Source organism: Gouania willdenowi, chromosome 10, assembly GCF_900634775.1.
Source record: "Gouania willdenowi chromosome 10, fGouWil2.1, whole genome shotgun sequence".
Classification (NCBI taxonomy): Eukaryota; Metazoa; Chordata; class Actinopteri; order Blenniiformes; family Gobiesocidae; genus Gouania; species Gouania willdenowi.
In genome coordinates, this window is record NC_041053.1 from 40,989,095 (window position 1) to 41,006,430 (window position 17,336).

Consider the following 17,336-nt stretch of genomic DNA (forward strand, 5'->3'; position numbering starts at 1 on the left):
CGTACTCAAGTACAAGTACAAGTTATTCATAAAATGTCTGTTGTCTGTTGATAATTGTCTGGTCATTTCAGTTTTTTTCTAATTTCACAATGTCTGTTGATAATTTTAAAACAAAAATATAATAATTTCCTCAGTAACGGTTGGAAGTAGAAATGTAACAAATGACTTCTTTTAAAACGTACTTAAGTACAAGTAAAATTAAAAAGTACAAATACTCATAAAAGCGCCTCAATCACAGTAACGTGAGTACTTTTAATCCATTACTTTCACCTCTGATGAACTCACACTACAACCACAAAATCTACTTTTTTAGGTCAATTTTATTGTTGCTCACAAAACAACATCAAATACACACAAAATGACAAGAAAAATATACACAACAATGCCACAAAACAAAAAAAAAAACACAAAATGACGATAGAAAAACACAAATGATCTCAAAACAAGCCTTTGAACGGTCTGTGCAGAGTCCGTTTCATCTTCCCGTTCCTGTTTTTAAAGTTAATGAAGGTATTCTCCTTGATGAATAAATCACATTTCACTTATTTTGATGCTTTCATTTTTTTTTTACGACATGGGATTCTCCAACACGGAGTGCAAGGTGCACAGGGAAAGTGGAGCCTCAGGCAACAGGCTGTTTGACAACGGGAAGATGAGCAAGCTTTGAGCGGCGCTTTTAGAGAACGAAGGAGCTCAAAAACTGAGTGAGAGCAGCATTTGAAAGAAGAAGAAGAAGAAGAAGAAGAAGAAGAAGAAGAAGGAGAAGAAGAAGAAGAAGAAGAAGAAGAAGAAGAAGAAGAAGAAGAAGAAGAAGAAGAAGAAGAAGAAAAAGAAAAAGAAAAAGAAGAAGATTTGATTGGCTGAAAGGTTTGATCCTCCTCTGAGCTCACAAACATTCCCTCCACCATCCCAGTTTGATTCAAACCAGTCAGACCATCATCTCCAGACTCACCACAATGATCCATAGAATCCATGAGTCCTGACTTGTTACAAAGATTCAACTCTTTAACCTGGATCCAAACAATGGTTCTCAACCTGTTCAGCCAACGACCCCCAAAACAAAGGTCCCAGAGAGCGGGGACCCTCCAAAATAAAGGTCCCAGAGAGCGGGGACCCTCCAAAATAAAGGTCCAAGAGAGCAGGGACCCTCCAAAATAAAGATCCCAGAGAGCGGGGACCCTCCAAAATAAAGGTCCCAGAGAGCGGGGACCCTCCAAAATAAAGGTTCCAGAGAGCGGGGACCCCCACTGTAGCTGAAGGTGGTTGAACACAGACATGAACATTGAAGAACAGTCATGTGGAGACAGGACCATCTATAAGGGGGAATAAAGGGGAGAGATTTTTGGGGTCCATCCATAAAGTCAGTAAAATGATGGTCCATTGTTCTATGAATCTGTGATAACCACATTTATTTATTCATCTGAATAATATCCACTGTTATCCAGGAACGTTTATTATTATTATTATAGTCATCTTAAAGATGGAAATCCTGGTTTTAATCACTAATAAAATGAGTTAAAAATGACTAAAAATGGTGGAAAAGGTGGTGAAATGTGTTTTTAAAAAACACAGAAATTGGTTAAAAGTTTAAAACTAGAGTGGATAAAAACAAAAAAGCGGTAAAAAGTGTTCAAAGTGTCAATATTGGAATAATTAGTTTAAACTGGCAAATAATGGGCATGACAAATAATGAATGTGGTTAAAAGTGACCTTATCTCAGAAAATAACTTTGATTAATTCTGTTTAACTGAAACATGGCTGTATCAAGATGAATATGTTAGTTTAAATGAAGCCACTCCTCCCAGTCATTTAAATACTCATATGCCACGAGACATAGGCCGTGGAGGTGGTGTAGCAGCTATTTATCATTCCTCTCTCCTAATCTATCCTAAACCAAAGGCCAGTTACACTTCCTTTGAAAGCCTGGTTCTAAATTTATCTCATACCAAATCAAAAACCTGCCAGCCAGTCTTATTTGCGATAATTTACCGTCCTCCAGGCCCTTATTCTGAATTTCTATCAGAATTCTCTGAGTTTATATCAAACTTAGTCCTCAGTTCTGATAAAATACTGATAGTAGGAGATTTTAATATCCATGTGGACAAAGATAGTGATAGCCTGAGCTCAGCCTTTATGACCCTAATAGACTCAGTTGGCTTTTTTCAAACTATTAATGAAGCTACTCATCGTTTAAATCATACTCTTGATCTTGTTCTAACATATGGCCTTGATATTAATGAACTAAAAGTCTACCCTGAAAATCCTCTGCTATCAGATCACTTTTTAATATCTTTTAACATTATCCTAGAGGATCTCGCACTGTGCAATAAAATAGTTACGAGTAGAAATCTGTCCAATAGTGCTGTGGCTAAATTTTATTAGATCTTAGTGCAGCTTTTGACACTATAGATCACTATATTCTACTAGAGAGATTAGAGGAATTACTTGGAATCACAGGGACTGCCCTAAACTGGTTTAAGTCCTACCTATCTGATAGGTACCAGTTTGTACATGTGAATAATAGGTCTTCTGTGTACACTAAAGTAAGCTACGGGGTTCCTCAGGGCTCTGTGCTAGGTCCAATCCTCTTCTGTATCTATATGATCCCCCTTGGTAATGTTATGAGAAAATACTCTGTTAACTTTCACTGCTATGCTGATGATACCCAACTGTATGTATCAATGAAGCCAGGTGAGACAAATCAGCTATCTAAACTTGAGGCCTGTCTAAAGGACATTAGGGCCTGGATGGACCAAAATTTTCTTCTTCTTAACTCAGACAAGACTGAGGTCATTGTACTGGGCCCACGACACCTTAGAAAAACCTATGCTAGCCTAACTGCCCTAGATGGCATTACTCTGGCACGAAGCACAACTGTTAGAAACCTTAGGGTTCTATTTGATCAGGATTTATCCTTCAACTCTCACATAAAACAAACTTCAAGAACTGCCTTCTTTCATCTCCGTAACATTGCTAAAATCAGATCTATCCTGTCTCAGGGCGACGCCGAAAAGCTAGTCCATGCTTTTGTTTCCTCTCGACTGGATTATTGTAATTCTCTTTTAGCAGGCTGCCCGAGCAAGTCGCTTAAGACACTTCAGCTGGTTCAAAATGCTGCAGCACGTGTACTGACTAAAACTAGGAGAAGAGATCACATTACTCCTGTATTAGCCTCTCTGCATTGGCTTCACATAAAATATAAAATAGAATTCAAGATTCTTCTTCTCACTTATAAAGCCCTAAATGGACAGGCACCAGTCTATCTCAAGGAGCTTGTAGTGTCATACAATCCCCCCAGAACACTACGCTCTCAAAATGCTGGACTACTCGTTGTTCCATTTGTCTCTAAAAGTAGTATAGGAGGAAGAGCTTTCAGTTATCAGGCCCCACTTCTCTGGAACCATCTACCAACCACGGTTCGGGGGGCAGACACCCTCTCTACCTTTAAGGTTAGGCTCAAAACATTCCTCTTTGGTAAAGCTTTTAGTTAGGAACCAGCTCATAGCTCATAATTAAGATGCAATAGGCATAGACTGCCGGTGGGGGGGGGGTCTGGCATGCTCGGTTGGAGAGAGGTTGGAGAGGGCGTTAAGAGAGAGGTCATTTAGGCTAGAGAGGGACCGGAGAGGGTCCCATTCCTCTCTCAAACACTCCCTCTATGTCTGCTTCTTCCCTTGTGTGTTTGCTCCTGTACTCCTTCTGGCTTTTGTCTTGCAGGTCCGTGGGATCCTTAGTGTGGAGTTACAGAGTCTCAACAACTCTGTCTCCACCCTTTCCTCTGCACACACCCAACACAGCATAACGTGGATGGCTGTTCATCATAGGAATGGGATCCACACAAGGTTCCTGCTGCTTAACAGAAGGTTTTCCTTGCCGCCATGATGAATTCATGTTGGGTGTGGGATACATATGTATGTGTATATACGTACTGTATATATGCATATGTGTGTATCCATAAAATGAAGAGTCCGTCCTTAAGACTGCTCTACTGTAAAGTGTCTTGAGATACCATTGGTTATGATTTGGTGCTATACAAATAAAAGATTGATTGATTGATTGATTGATTGATTGATAATGGGTCAACATATGTGACATTAGGTGTAAAAGTGATAGAAAGGGTTTATAAGTGCTGAACATGTCTGGAAAGTGGAGAAAAGGTGCAGAAAAGACATTAAAATGTGATGTAAAAGTGTCAGAACCCAACATTTATCCAACATTTGTCTATCGTTGTTTATTATGTGTTCTATGAACAGGCGGAAGGAAACCATGACTCCATAAAGTCCTAAACAACGCTACGTGCTAAGCTAACACCAACATGAATCTCTCTGGTCTTCTCACAATAACATGTAGCTTTAATCATTGTTTTCTATAACTCAGTGATATTTGTTGTGTTGTGTACCTCACACACACACACACACACACACGCACACGCACACGCACACGCACACACACACACACACACACACACACACACACACACACACACACACACACACACACACACACACACACGCACACAAAGAGAAATGAGTTATTCATGCATGTGTGCAAACAGTAACGTCTGCTTCTTTCATTTCCCTCCATGTTTTAAAATGAGAAAGGTCTAGTGTGTGTGAGTGTGTGTGTGTGTGTGTGTGTGTTGTGTGTGTGTGTGTGTGTGTGCGTGTGTGTGTGTGTGTGATTCCTGAAGAGCAGAGATGAATAAGAAGCAGGATCAGCTGATGTTAAATCTCACCTGTGTTCTCTCATTCTCTCACAGAACCAAAAACCCAACAACCCGTTTTCATCCATAAAGAATAAAACATGTTAACACGTTAAAAACAATGACTTTGTTTTCCATATCGTGGGAACAAATGGAATCAAAGTCATGTCTTCAACCAATATTCACTTTTATGGTATTTTCACTGTTTTACTCACAATTTAGAGAAAATATTCAAGAGGAAAGTAAAGTGAATGGAAAATAATTAAAATGCAGACTTGTTTTTTTTTTTTAAACAGGACAAATAAGAAAAAATACTTTTACAATGCAATTAAAATCAAAACTGGTTAACCATGTTAGTTGTATGGCTTACACATAGGCATATGTAGTTAACAATGATTAAAATATATTTCATATCTAGTTTATGTGTTGGTTCTCTTGAGGATCATTTCAGTGACAACATTTAAAGGGACACGCACACCCGAGCGCTTACGGAAACTCATGATGACCGACAAGGGACAGAGATCATGTACGTTACCAATGCAATATATGCTTTGAACAACTTTAAATAAATAATCTAAAACCCATATCTGTAACTCATATTATCAGATTATAACTGACAAAAAATGGATCACAGACATTTTTATCCACATTATGTTTTATTCAACATAATTCATGTTTCTGTGATCAACCATTCTCATTGCATATAAAGCTGCTCACGCTGTAGTTCTGTTTCATGATGTTTTGGTCCAAATAGTATCCAAATAAACTTATAATACCGCTAGCCACTAACAGCAGCCGTCAACACACACAGAAGTTGATCACAAGAAACGAGGAACACCAGTAGATTCATTACACCACTTCTAGTTTCATTAATCACATATCATGTGCATGTTTTACGTAACCTTGTTTTTATTTATTAATGTTTTAATAAAGTTTCAATTCACCAGTTCATCAGAGTAAAAGTCTTTTTGGAAATGTTTTTCCACCACGGCAGACGTCATTAACCTTCGCGGCCGTCGGATTATTACGTCACCTAGTGGAAGTGTGTCTGATTGTCAAAACAAACGTGATGGCCTTTCCCTAACTCCTTTAGGAAGTCTTCTAACACCTTTCCTTAACCCTGTGACGTTATCCACGAGATTAAGGAACAGTGGATATGAAAGGAGATAGGAGGGACTATTGGGACGCACCCCATGTTTGCACCCGCTCGTGTCTCCTTTAGTTCCCGCTGCTCGTCTGAAGGATGGAGCTAATGAGGATGAGAGCGGAGCAGCAAAGTGGGCTCTGATCCTCTGATCTGAAGGCGTGAGCAGGTATTTACTCCAGCTGGGAGACACTCTCTGACTAAAGCGGGATTAGTGGCGGGGCTCTGTCACTATGTGTTACCTGAGCCTGTCAGCCCAAACCCAGGGCCTCACTGAGCCCTGCTGTGACCAAAGACTTCACATCTTCTTATCGCTCCGTTAAGCACTAAATGTGATGAGTTCTAAGCTCTGAATGTAACATTTGAGATTTTTAAGAACATCTTCATGCTGATGCTAAATGAAGCTTCACACCACCACGGTGCTTCATCCAAGTAGTTATATTTATGTCCGTCTCACATCAAATTCATCATTTTAATGGAAAGGCAAATTTATATGTACAGAGCATTTCATACACAAGGTCACTCAATGCTTTACATCATCAAAAAGTGCAACAGAAAACACTCAACAGCTTAAAAATTAATAAAAACATTTATAATCAACAGCAAAAACATTTAAAATCAACAGTAAAACCATTTAAAATCAATAGGAAAATAGTTTAAAATCAGCAGTAAAAACATTTAAAATCAGCAGTAAAAACATTTTAAATCAACAGTAAAACCATTTAAAATCAATAGGAAAATCATTTAAAATCAGCAGTAAAAACATTTAAAATCAATAGGAAAATCATTTAAAATCAGCAGTAAAAACATTTAAAATCAATAGGAAAATCATTTAAAATCAGCAGTAAAAACATTTAAAATCAATAAAAACGTTTAAAATCAATAAAAACATTTAAAATCAGCAACAAACACATTACATCAACAATAACATGTTTAAAAATCTTACTGTCAGTCATACGCAGCAGAGTAAAAGAAAAGCCTTTAACTTGGATTTAAAAATGAACAAGTTTGGATGAAACTTACACACTTTTTGATTTGACACTTGACCAATGACAAGGTTGGGGTCAATTACATTTTTCAGTTACAATTACGTTTTCAATTACCCATGTTTAATTACGATTACAGTGAGCAGCATTTTTCCAATTACAATTATTTTGTATCCTCAGAAAATCAATTACAATTACATTCTCAATTACTAAAGTTTAATTACAATTAATCACATTTACTGATCCTGAAATAAATAACCTAATTAAAGTTAACTTATCCGTTAGCATTAGCATCTCTAATGCTAACAGGTCCTAAATCAGCTGTAAAATACATTATAAACAAATATCTATCATCTGATTTATTCCTATCTATTGATTACCTTGTTGAGCTTCCTAATCAATGAATATAAAGGTTTTGATATTTTTGGTGTGGGAGTCTTTCCACAGAAGCAGAATTCCCGACGTTCCCCATTGATCTGCTCTAAAAGGCGACTTCAAGACACACGAAGAAGAAGTCAGGGTCGTGGAAAATGACGACGGAAAGATTAAAATACAGAAGAATGTGCGACTGAAAATGAAACAAAAGTCAGACCGAGGAAAAGAAAAAGAACACAGGAGCAGAAATGTATTTAAATATAAAAGCAACAAAGTTCAAAAGATGAAAGTTCCAGATTATATTACAAACAAATGATCAAAAAGCAATAAACTTCACAAATTTAGGAGGAAAAAACACAAAAAGACAAATGTTGAGAAGAAAAAAGGAAGAATAAAATGCAGATTAGTCCATAAAGATACATTACATTTACAAAAAATATCTAATCATTATAATAACCTAAAAAAAGGAGGAAAAAAGGATTTTAAAAAATTGATGTACTCAACATACATAATATTTTGGTTTTTAATAAAAAATTACAAAAAAGTCAAATTCACAAAACACCAAAAATACAGAACAATTAACCAAAAAGACAGAAAAAAGTACCAACAAATGCACACATTCAAATTATATACATTTAATGCCAAAAAAAATAGAAAAATCTACACGATACCGAGAATGATAAAAAAAGCAAAAATATAAAGAAGCTGTAAAACAGCGACAAGAAATAGGAGTGTGTGTGTGTGTGTGTGTGTGTGTCTGCAGACTCCTACAGATATAAATGACACTCATTGAATTATAAAAATATTCATGTTTCTTTCAGACAGACTTTAAAAGCTAGAAGTCTGAAATAGAACCCAGTCTTTTTTCTTCTTCTGTGGACTTCTCCTCCGTCCGTTTGCAGCGCAGCCAGTGTTTTAATCACGGCCAGGCCGCACAGTTCACACTACCTTAATTAGTTTGTAATTATTCCTGCATTTTTAAACTGACTTCGGGCTTTTCATTTGTACAGATCTGCTGGACAGACGTCCTGCAGCCACAAATCACACATTCTCATAATTACACTTTACGCTCCCGCCGAGGACGCCGGCCGCGCCCATTCAAACCAGCGCCATTTTTACACCTTCACATTCCTCGTCTTCCTCCTCCGTTAGAAGGACTGAAGCACACATACATAATCAGAAAGCAGAGCACAAAGTATGAACAAAATTAACACAAAAAACACATGCAACACAACTACACATCAACAAAATAAAAATGCAGAAACAACAACAGTAACAAAAAGAAGCAAAAACATGTTTAAAATGATGCCAAAATATGCACAAAATGATGCCAAAATATGCACAAAATGATCAGAGAATGAACAAAATGCAACAAAAAGAATCACAAAATTACCCAAAAAAAGAAAACCGTCCTACATAAAAGCCAAAGAATGATCACAACATTAGAAAAAATACAGAAAAACAGTTGAAAAGAAAACTTGGTTCCTGAATATGCACAAGATGATAGAAAACGAGCACAAAACTACACAACTATGCGCAAACACGAAAAAAAAACTACAATAGTTGGCACAAAAAGAAGCAAAAACATATCGAAATATAAGACTTGATGCCAAAATATGTACAAACTGATTAAATATAATCAGATAATTACCAAAATAGAGCAAAAAATATTGGTATATAACCCAAAAGAATATAGTCCCATGTAAAAGCCAAAGAATGATCACGATTAGAATGCAATGCAAAATTACAGTATGATGAAAAACACAAAAAAGCAGAAAAATGATAATTTTGAAATGTAAAACTTGATGCCAAAATGTGCAAAAAACAATAAAATTTAATCAGAGGAAGATGAATATGGATCCAAAAATATCACAAAAATTACCCGAAAGAAAAGAGTTCCACGTACAAACCAAAGAATGATCACAAGATTCGAAAAATACACAAAACGATGCAAAAATAATGTACGATGAAAAACAAAAACGAGGCAAAAACATTTCGGAAAGTAAAGAATTGGTGCCAAAATATGCACAAAATTATCGAAAAATTATCACAGAATGAACAAAATAGAGCTAAAATGTTCACTTTAGCCAAAAAACACAACAAATAATTCAAAATCACACAAAAGTAAAAAATAAAAATAAAAAACAAGCACAAAAAACACAAAATGAAGCAGAAACAACTTAAGAAAAACAACAACTAATAAATGCAAGTAAAGCCAAAATTACAAAGTACGATACAAAAGGCACGACACTCGTTTGAAATGTAAAGCTTGGTCCCAAAATATGCACAAAATGATGTACAATAATAATAATAATATATAAAAAAAAAAGAAAAAAAAAAAAAAACTGGAATAAAAAGTCACAAATTTTCCTCAAAAAAAAAAAACATAAATAACCTAAATATTAGGATGACAAAAGTAGAAAACTGTGTAAAACATTTAAAATGTGTTAAATGAGCATTTTGTTCCGTGTTTGTGTGAGTTTGGGGAGGGACGACCTTTGTGGGTTGCCCGAGCAACTGGGGCCTGTGCGCATGCGCCAATCTGACGTCATATCTCCGCTCCTCCAGGTAAGGTCAGAGACTCCCGCGCTCTATTGTTTATTTAAGGTATTGTTTGTGCGCACGAGGTGACGCCAGCGCATGTGACGCGTTTGTGAACGTGTATAAACAATGTATCAGAGTTTTATGATGCTTTGGTTTAGTTTAAGATACTTATTTTAGTCTTTTTGTTTGTTTTAGCATCAGCGCTAATATGTTAGCACGTGCTGTTAGCAGCTAACTGACTGACTTCGCTAGCATTATTTGCTTTTACACACACACACACACACACACACACACACACACACACACACACACACACACACACACGTCTTACATTTGTGAGATGTTTTAGTGACATTTAAAAATGATGCTAACATCAGGCTAATATTAGCACATTATACTTGTGTGTTGCATTTAATGTCTCTGAAAGTATATTAACCACTAAAATTAAAACAATACAATTGTATAAATTAATATTAATACTTCAAAGAATAAATAACTTATGAAATAATATGTAATTATTAATTTAGCACTGACATTCCAACAATGCACAATATAAAATAAAATAAATACATAGATTAAATAATATTTTACAGGCCTGTAACTGACTGGGCTGCTGAAAGAGAGTCATAATTTAATATGTTCTTATTAAATCACAAAGTGCAATTAAAGGAGCATTGGGTAGGATTTGTGAAAAATAAACATTCAATTTAAGTGATTTAATGCAAATGGGTAATGGAGGGTTCAAAACAAAAAAGAATGAACACACACACACACACACACACCTTATTGTCTTGAACAGACTGTGTGATACATTATGTTTTGCGATTCATGGTCTGAATTTCCCGCTCAGTCCTCAGGACGTGACATCATTTGACGCTGAATGCAAACAGTCACGTTAACAATGAGTGAATAAATAACCGTGTAACAGCATCGGCTGCACTATGAAGAGGTTTGACTGATGACTGCAGTTACCCTAGCGGCCGTCGTGTCACTGTGGCGTCTGATTTATTCATCCTGCCCTATGCTTCTTGAAATTATTGATGAAAATCAGCTGTTTAGCTTTATTTATTATCCATGCATGTTCTTGGAGACGCACACGCTCCATGTGCTTTAATTGCAGCGTGCATGATTTCTTGTGCACTCTGGTTTACTCCCATCAGAGTAATGGTCTTTCAGGGTTCTCACAAAGAGTTTTTTACAGCTTAGGGGGATCGCGTGGCGCGTGAGTGATGTTGAATTTTGAAATTTAGTGAAGTAAAGCTTAAGTTGTTTTTTTTACATTTTTTTTTTAATCTTTGTTCCAGCCTTACTTTAAAGCTAAAGGTTATTTGTTGAATTGGTGAAGGTGATAATGAACATAGTTATATGTTTTATATATATATATATATATATATATATATATATATATATATATATATATATCCTCTCCCCGCCGATGGAGGCCCGACGCTCAGCCTTCCTCGCTGCGTTGGTGGCACTCCCCCTCTACTCTCTGGCCTCGCCACCGGCGTCCACCCAGCCCGAACCTATCCACCCAGAATCAAGCCGATGTCTTTTTAAGCCCCAACACGTTTCAACTATTTACATCGGTGCGTGCACATGTAGAATGATCCGTTGTGAGTTATGAACATGACAAGCAGCTTCCTGTGTCGCTACATCACTGTTTATATTGGACGGTAATTATGAGGAGGAAGCACACAGGCAGCGTCGGGGGCAGCTATGTGGCTGCAGGGGTCCTTCGGTAAAGACGGCAGCATCCGAGCAAATCGCCCGTATTAAATAGACGGTGTGACTGATGTATGAGTTTCTGGGTTATTCAGATTAAAAAGAGAGTTAAAACAATATGTGCACGACTGGAAGTCCATTTTGAGTCCAAGTGTGCAACAATTATTATGACTGTGTCGATTAAAAAAGAAAAAAAACAACAGAAAACCCCCCCACGTTGCTGAAAACGGGGCGTAGGGGACTCTTTGACTTTATTCTGTCGCATTACTCTCGTTTGATGGCACCTAAAGGGTCAAATATCAAATCATCTCGTTGGCTCTCACTCACCAAACATCTGCACACAGCGTGGGAATCATAAATCGTGTGTGCTGTGTGTGGAGGACCTTTTAATATTTCCATCTGCTGCGGCTGAGTTTGTTTTTGTGTGTGTGTGCTTCCGTCGTGGTGTTATGCAGCGGAGATGTAAACCCAAACACACGGCAAGGACGGACACAAGCCGGCGCCGGTATACGCTTTCACCTGATGAGAAAGTGGACGCCCGGCTGGTAGACGTGTTCTTTATCCAGTCGTCCCATCATCACCCCAACAACAAATAATACCTGAGCAGCAGCAGCAGCAGCAGCAGCAAATCTCATTAAGTCAGAGACGGGAGAGGCTGCAATTGTATCCATGTCACCTCTCTCTCTTTTTTCTCTTTCTCTCTCTCTCTCTCCTCCGCAAAGAAATAAAAGCCGGCCGCCTCCGGCTCAGTGACGAGACGCTCTCATCAAATCATTACTTTTATTAACGGTCAGATGGTTTTTTAATAGAATCGCTTTATTATGTCGTTTCTCATTCTCGCCCTCGTAGTAAAATCCATCCCTCGTTTTGTTGATGTTGTTCTTTTCATATTCTCCGTCGCTCGCGGCTCTTTCCAGGCCGCCCAGAGAAAATTCAACATCTAACAAACAGACGTGGGCAGGTTATTGGTTTCTCCTCCAGTCCGAATATTCATTTTTTTGGGGGAAAAAACATCAAGTTTTCACCCTGCGTGAGAATTTCAAACTTTGCTCGTCCTTGTTTTTTTTTTTTTCCCTCCCGCGTGTGAATGAAATCCATCCTGACAGTTTTTCCTGGAGGAGTTTTGTTCCCGAGCTGAGCGAGTAAACATGCGACATGTCAACATGTTTGCATGGTCATTATCTGCAGTTTGAAGGAAAGCTGCAGAAAGCAGCATCTGCAGGTAGGAAGTGTTCCCGTGGATCACAATCATGGAAAGACAAGGAGCACAAACAGCGAAGACGTGTGTGTACGTGCGTGTGCGTGTGTGTGTGTGTGTGTGTGTGTGTGATGGTCAGTGACTGAGAGCCTGAGCTTTGATCTGAGAAGCTTTAATCAATAATCTTATCCATGAAGGCACATTAACTGAAAGATGAAAAATGTCTCCTCCTCCTCTACTGTTTCTGAGTTGAGTAATGTCTGTATGTTTTTGTCAGTATGTGTAGTTTTACTGCTTTTTGTGTGGTTTTTGTAATCATTTTGTGTATTTGTAAAGTTGTTTTGTTCTAGCTTTGTTTGTGTTATTTTCAAGGTTTTTTTTGTATTTCTGTTAATATTTTTCATTTCATGTCCTTGGAGTGTTCTTTTCTTTTACTTTTTTGTTGTCTTTTTGTGCATTGTGTTGTGCGTCCTTCTTCTGAGACTGGGAAAGAACTCCACACAGACACCGGTCGCACATGTTTGAGTTAGCTTAGCATGTAGTGACCACTGCCACATGTTTGGTTTACTTAGCACATAGTGATCACTCCCATGTTTTGGTTTTCTTAGCACGTAGCGATCAGTCTTGCATCTTTGGTTAGCTTAACATGTAGCGACCAGTCCTATTTGTTTGGCTACCTTAGCACATAGTGGCACTGGCTGTGCAGGGTCAAAGGTTAAATGGGCAGGGCTGTGCTATCTGGTCACTCACTAACTCTTGTTTCCTTTGGCAGGACTTGTTAAAGTCATTAAGGTTCTTAAAGTCCAGGATGATCTCTGCAGTGAGGACGTCTCACAGCTCTACCAAATATCGTGAGGTCAAAGGTCAGTGAAGACCCTGCTCTCCAGGTGAACCTGTTCTCCGGTTGGAGCTGAAATGGCAGGTGGTAATACAGCAATTATAAAGCTAAACTATGTTCGCTCTCAGCACGATCCTCGTATTTGTAACAACTGAAGTGATAAAAGGGAAAAATAATTGGATTTCTTCTCTCTGCCGCTCAGTCGTCAGCGTTTGAGAGAAAAAGGATCTTTGAACAAAGTTTATTTGGCTCTAACCTTTGATTAACGCTTTCCCACTTGAGGCTGTGCTGCCAAAGAAGAAAATGATTCCTGAGATCAAGCTTTTATCCGTCTCATTATCCGCCTGACGTCTCTTCTCACTCTGAACGATGCGTCTGTCCTGTAAAGGTATGCGTCGCCTCTTTCCACCTCCTTTACACGCTCCGACCTACCCGACACAGTGGACACGCCCCCTCGTTGTCTGTGTGACTTTTTAGATCAGGCTTTAAAGGAGAAACTGAGGGAACCATAAACCTTTAAAAAACTGAGCAGAGACGAAAAGATGGTTTAAGCTTTCTGTAACCACTAAAATGTGCTGATGTGACAGATAGAGGATGTATGATAATGAGAAACTGAACATTAACCTTCAAAATAAAACACCATGTCGTGTTTTATGGCTTGAGGTCATTGAATCTGATGACTTTTATTCTGAAGCCTGAGGACGTGTCTAGGGCTGAAACGATTCCTCGAATAACTCGAATAATACGATTACAAAAAAGCTTCGAGGCAAAGTCTCTACCTTCGTTTAATTCATGTCACCAAAGTCTGTATCACGGCCGCTTTGTACGCGGTCTCTGGTTTCACCCGCACTGAATTAATCGACGAGCACTGGTGGAGTGTGAAAAAGACAAGTGTTTAAAACGTGGGACCATTCGCAAGAAAATGTCCTCACGTGAACGCCATTTCTACAAGGTAATGCATTTGATCCTGTTTTATGAGTTAATAATGATGAGGCTTAACACAAGTAACAAGAGGGCAAATGTGCTAAAGTCTCACTCACATAACTTTCCTCTTCACCTCTCACGTGTGTGTGGCGCTACACAAACACACACGCACACACGCGCACACACACACACGGAACAAAGAACTAAACAATATTTATACAAAAAGTACGCAAAACAACATCAGAAATGCACAAAAATATACAAATTGACTCTAGGAACACACAAAATGACAACAAAAACGAACAAAATAACTGTAAATATACACTAAAAGGCTCCAAAAAACATAAATTACGTAAAAACAAAATGTGAAAACAGCAAAATATGAAAAAAAAAAAAAAAACAAAACTAAATATTAATACAAAAAATACACAAAACAACATAAATGCAAAAAACTACACCAAAGATACAGAAATACACAAAATGACTCACACTACAATAGTTACAAATAACAATAATTATATTAAAAATACACAAAAAGATAAAAATACTAGGGGTGTCCCGATCTGATATCGATATTGGATATTGGATTGATATTAGCCTCAAAACAAATACCGGATTCAAATTTCCGGATTTTCTAATTTTTTTAAATTTTAAAATTTATTTTTTTATTTATTTATTTTATTCAATTGTAGAATACTGTAGATATTCTGTTTGAGTGACATCACTTGATCAAACTTTCTAACATTCCACACTACAAAATAAGTCATTATTATTATTTTATTTAAGAAAATAGACAGAGAAAAAAAAAAAAAAAAAAAAAAAAAGTATGTATGATTCATGCTAATATCGGATCAATATCGATAGGTTGCAATATCGATATATCGGAAATGAAAGAGTTGTATCGTGACATCCCTAAAAAATACACATAATGTCTCCAAAAAACATACATTACAGAAAAATACACCAAATGACAAAAGCTATAAAAAGGAGCCAAAAAAAAAACTATAAACAAACTAAACAATATTTATTCAAAAATGATAAATAAATGCCAAATATGGACAAAGCTGCATTCATTAACATATAGATTTACTTATTTTTTTGTCCTCACAGTACATCACAGCGGTGTATGAATAGCTGTGTTTAGATGGGATCCTCATGCGCTGTGGAGGAAGCTGCAGGTCTGACCAGATGGTTACAGTAGTGGTTACACCCGTTTGACATTTTATTATGATAAACCTAAGCAAAGAGGTTGAATATATACTGTTCAGTTGTAGTTTTGAAAAATATTTTGAATGCACTTTTGAGGAATAACTGACAATTGTTTGCTCATTTTAAGAGGTCTTCCATATTTTGTAACACACTATTGATATTGATATAGTTGTTTATAAACACGAAAGTGTAATTAATCCGATTACTTGATTAATTGATAGAAAAATTGACAGAATACTCGATTACAAAAATATTTGATGACTGCAGCACGAGACCTGTCATAATAATGTTTTCCTGTTACCTGATTCTGAGACCTGAGGATGAACTACAATGTACACCGTACTAGAGTCACTTAGTCCAGTGTGTCTCAAATGGGGGTACGTGTACCCGTAGGGGTACGCAATGACACAATAGGTGGTACTTGAGAGAGAGAGAGAGAGATATTACAGTGTGAGACTCCGCTGCTTCATAGGTTACTGGTAAATAAAACATCAGTAGCAACGGAGAGGAAACGCTCCCGTGGTGGGGAACATGTGTGTGGTGGTGGAGGTGTTAGGTCAGTGTGTGTTTGTGTGTCACTTTGAGATGAAGTGGTGAATGTTTCCTTCTCACTGTGTCTCATGTGAGAGAGCAGACGGAGACACTCTGACCTTTATTCAGCCAACGCAATCTCTCTGTTTGTCTTTACACACACCCACACACGCACGCACGCACGCACGCACGCACGCACGCACACACACACACACACACACACACACACACACACACACACACACACACACACACACACACACACACACACACACACACACACACACACAGGCAGAAGGTCTCAGCTCAGGTCTCGCTACCGCTGCAGCCGTTCCGAGCATCGCTGAATGTTTCCGTGGGAGAAGTTGGCTCACTTTCACTCAGACTTTTTTTTTTTTTTTTTTTAAACAAACACATCGATGAGTTGTTTGTAAAAAGCAGAGCTGTGAATAATTCATCAATTAAAATCTATAATTCTGATTTGGGCACCGTGATTAATTAATGAGCCTCTGATTGTGTGAGGTGAACGAACGTGTGTCGTCAGGTTTGTGCTGATGTTAATAATTCAGAGATGAAACCCAGCGCGGGAGAGAAAAACCAAGAATAATAAAAGTGTGTTCGTCTTTATTTCTGAGGTGCAGCTGAGCCGCGCCGTGCACATCATGGCACTGAAGATGAAATATTAAAGAACGACTGAGATGAACACGGCGCCGCCGGCCGAGACAGCAGGATGAGTGTGTGCGGCGTCGGACACGATAACATTCACAAACAACCACACACAGGGAGAACGTGAACCTGATCAACTCAGTCAGCCCTTACCTATCTCAGCATTTAACTAGGCATCGTCTGCATAGCAGTGAAATCTAAATTAGATGAACACTCAACTTTTTCAGCCCACGACCCCCAAAATAAAGGTTCCAGAGAGCGGGGACCCCCACTGTAGCTGAAGGTGGTTGAACACAGACATGAACATTGAAGAACAGTCATGTGTATCCACTGTTATCCATGAACGTTTATTATTATAGTTAAAAATGCAAATCCTGGTTTTAATCAGAAATGAAATGGGTTCAAAGTGACCAAAAATGGTTGAAAAGGTGGTGAAATAGGATTTTAAAAACCACAGAGAAAAAAATAAGCGTGAAATATGGTGAAAAGAGGTT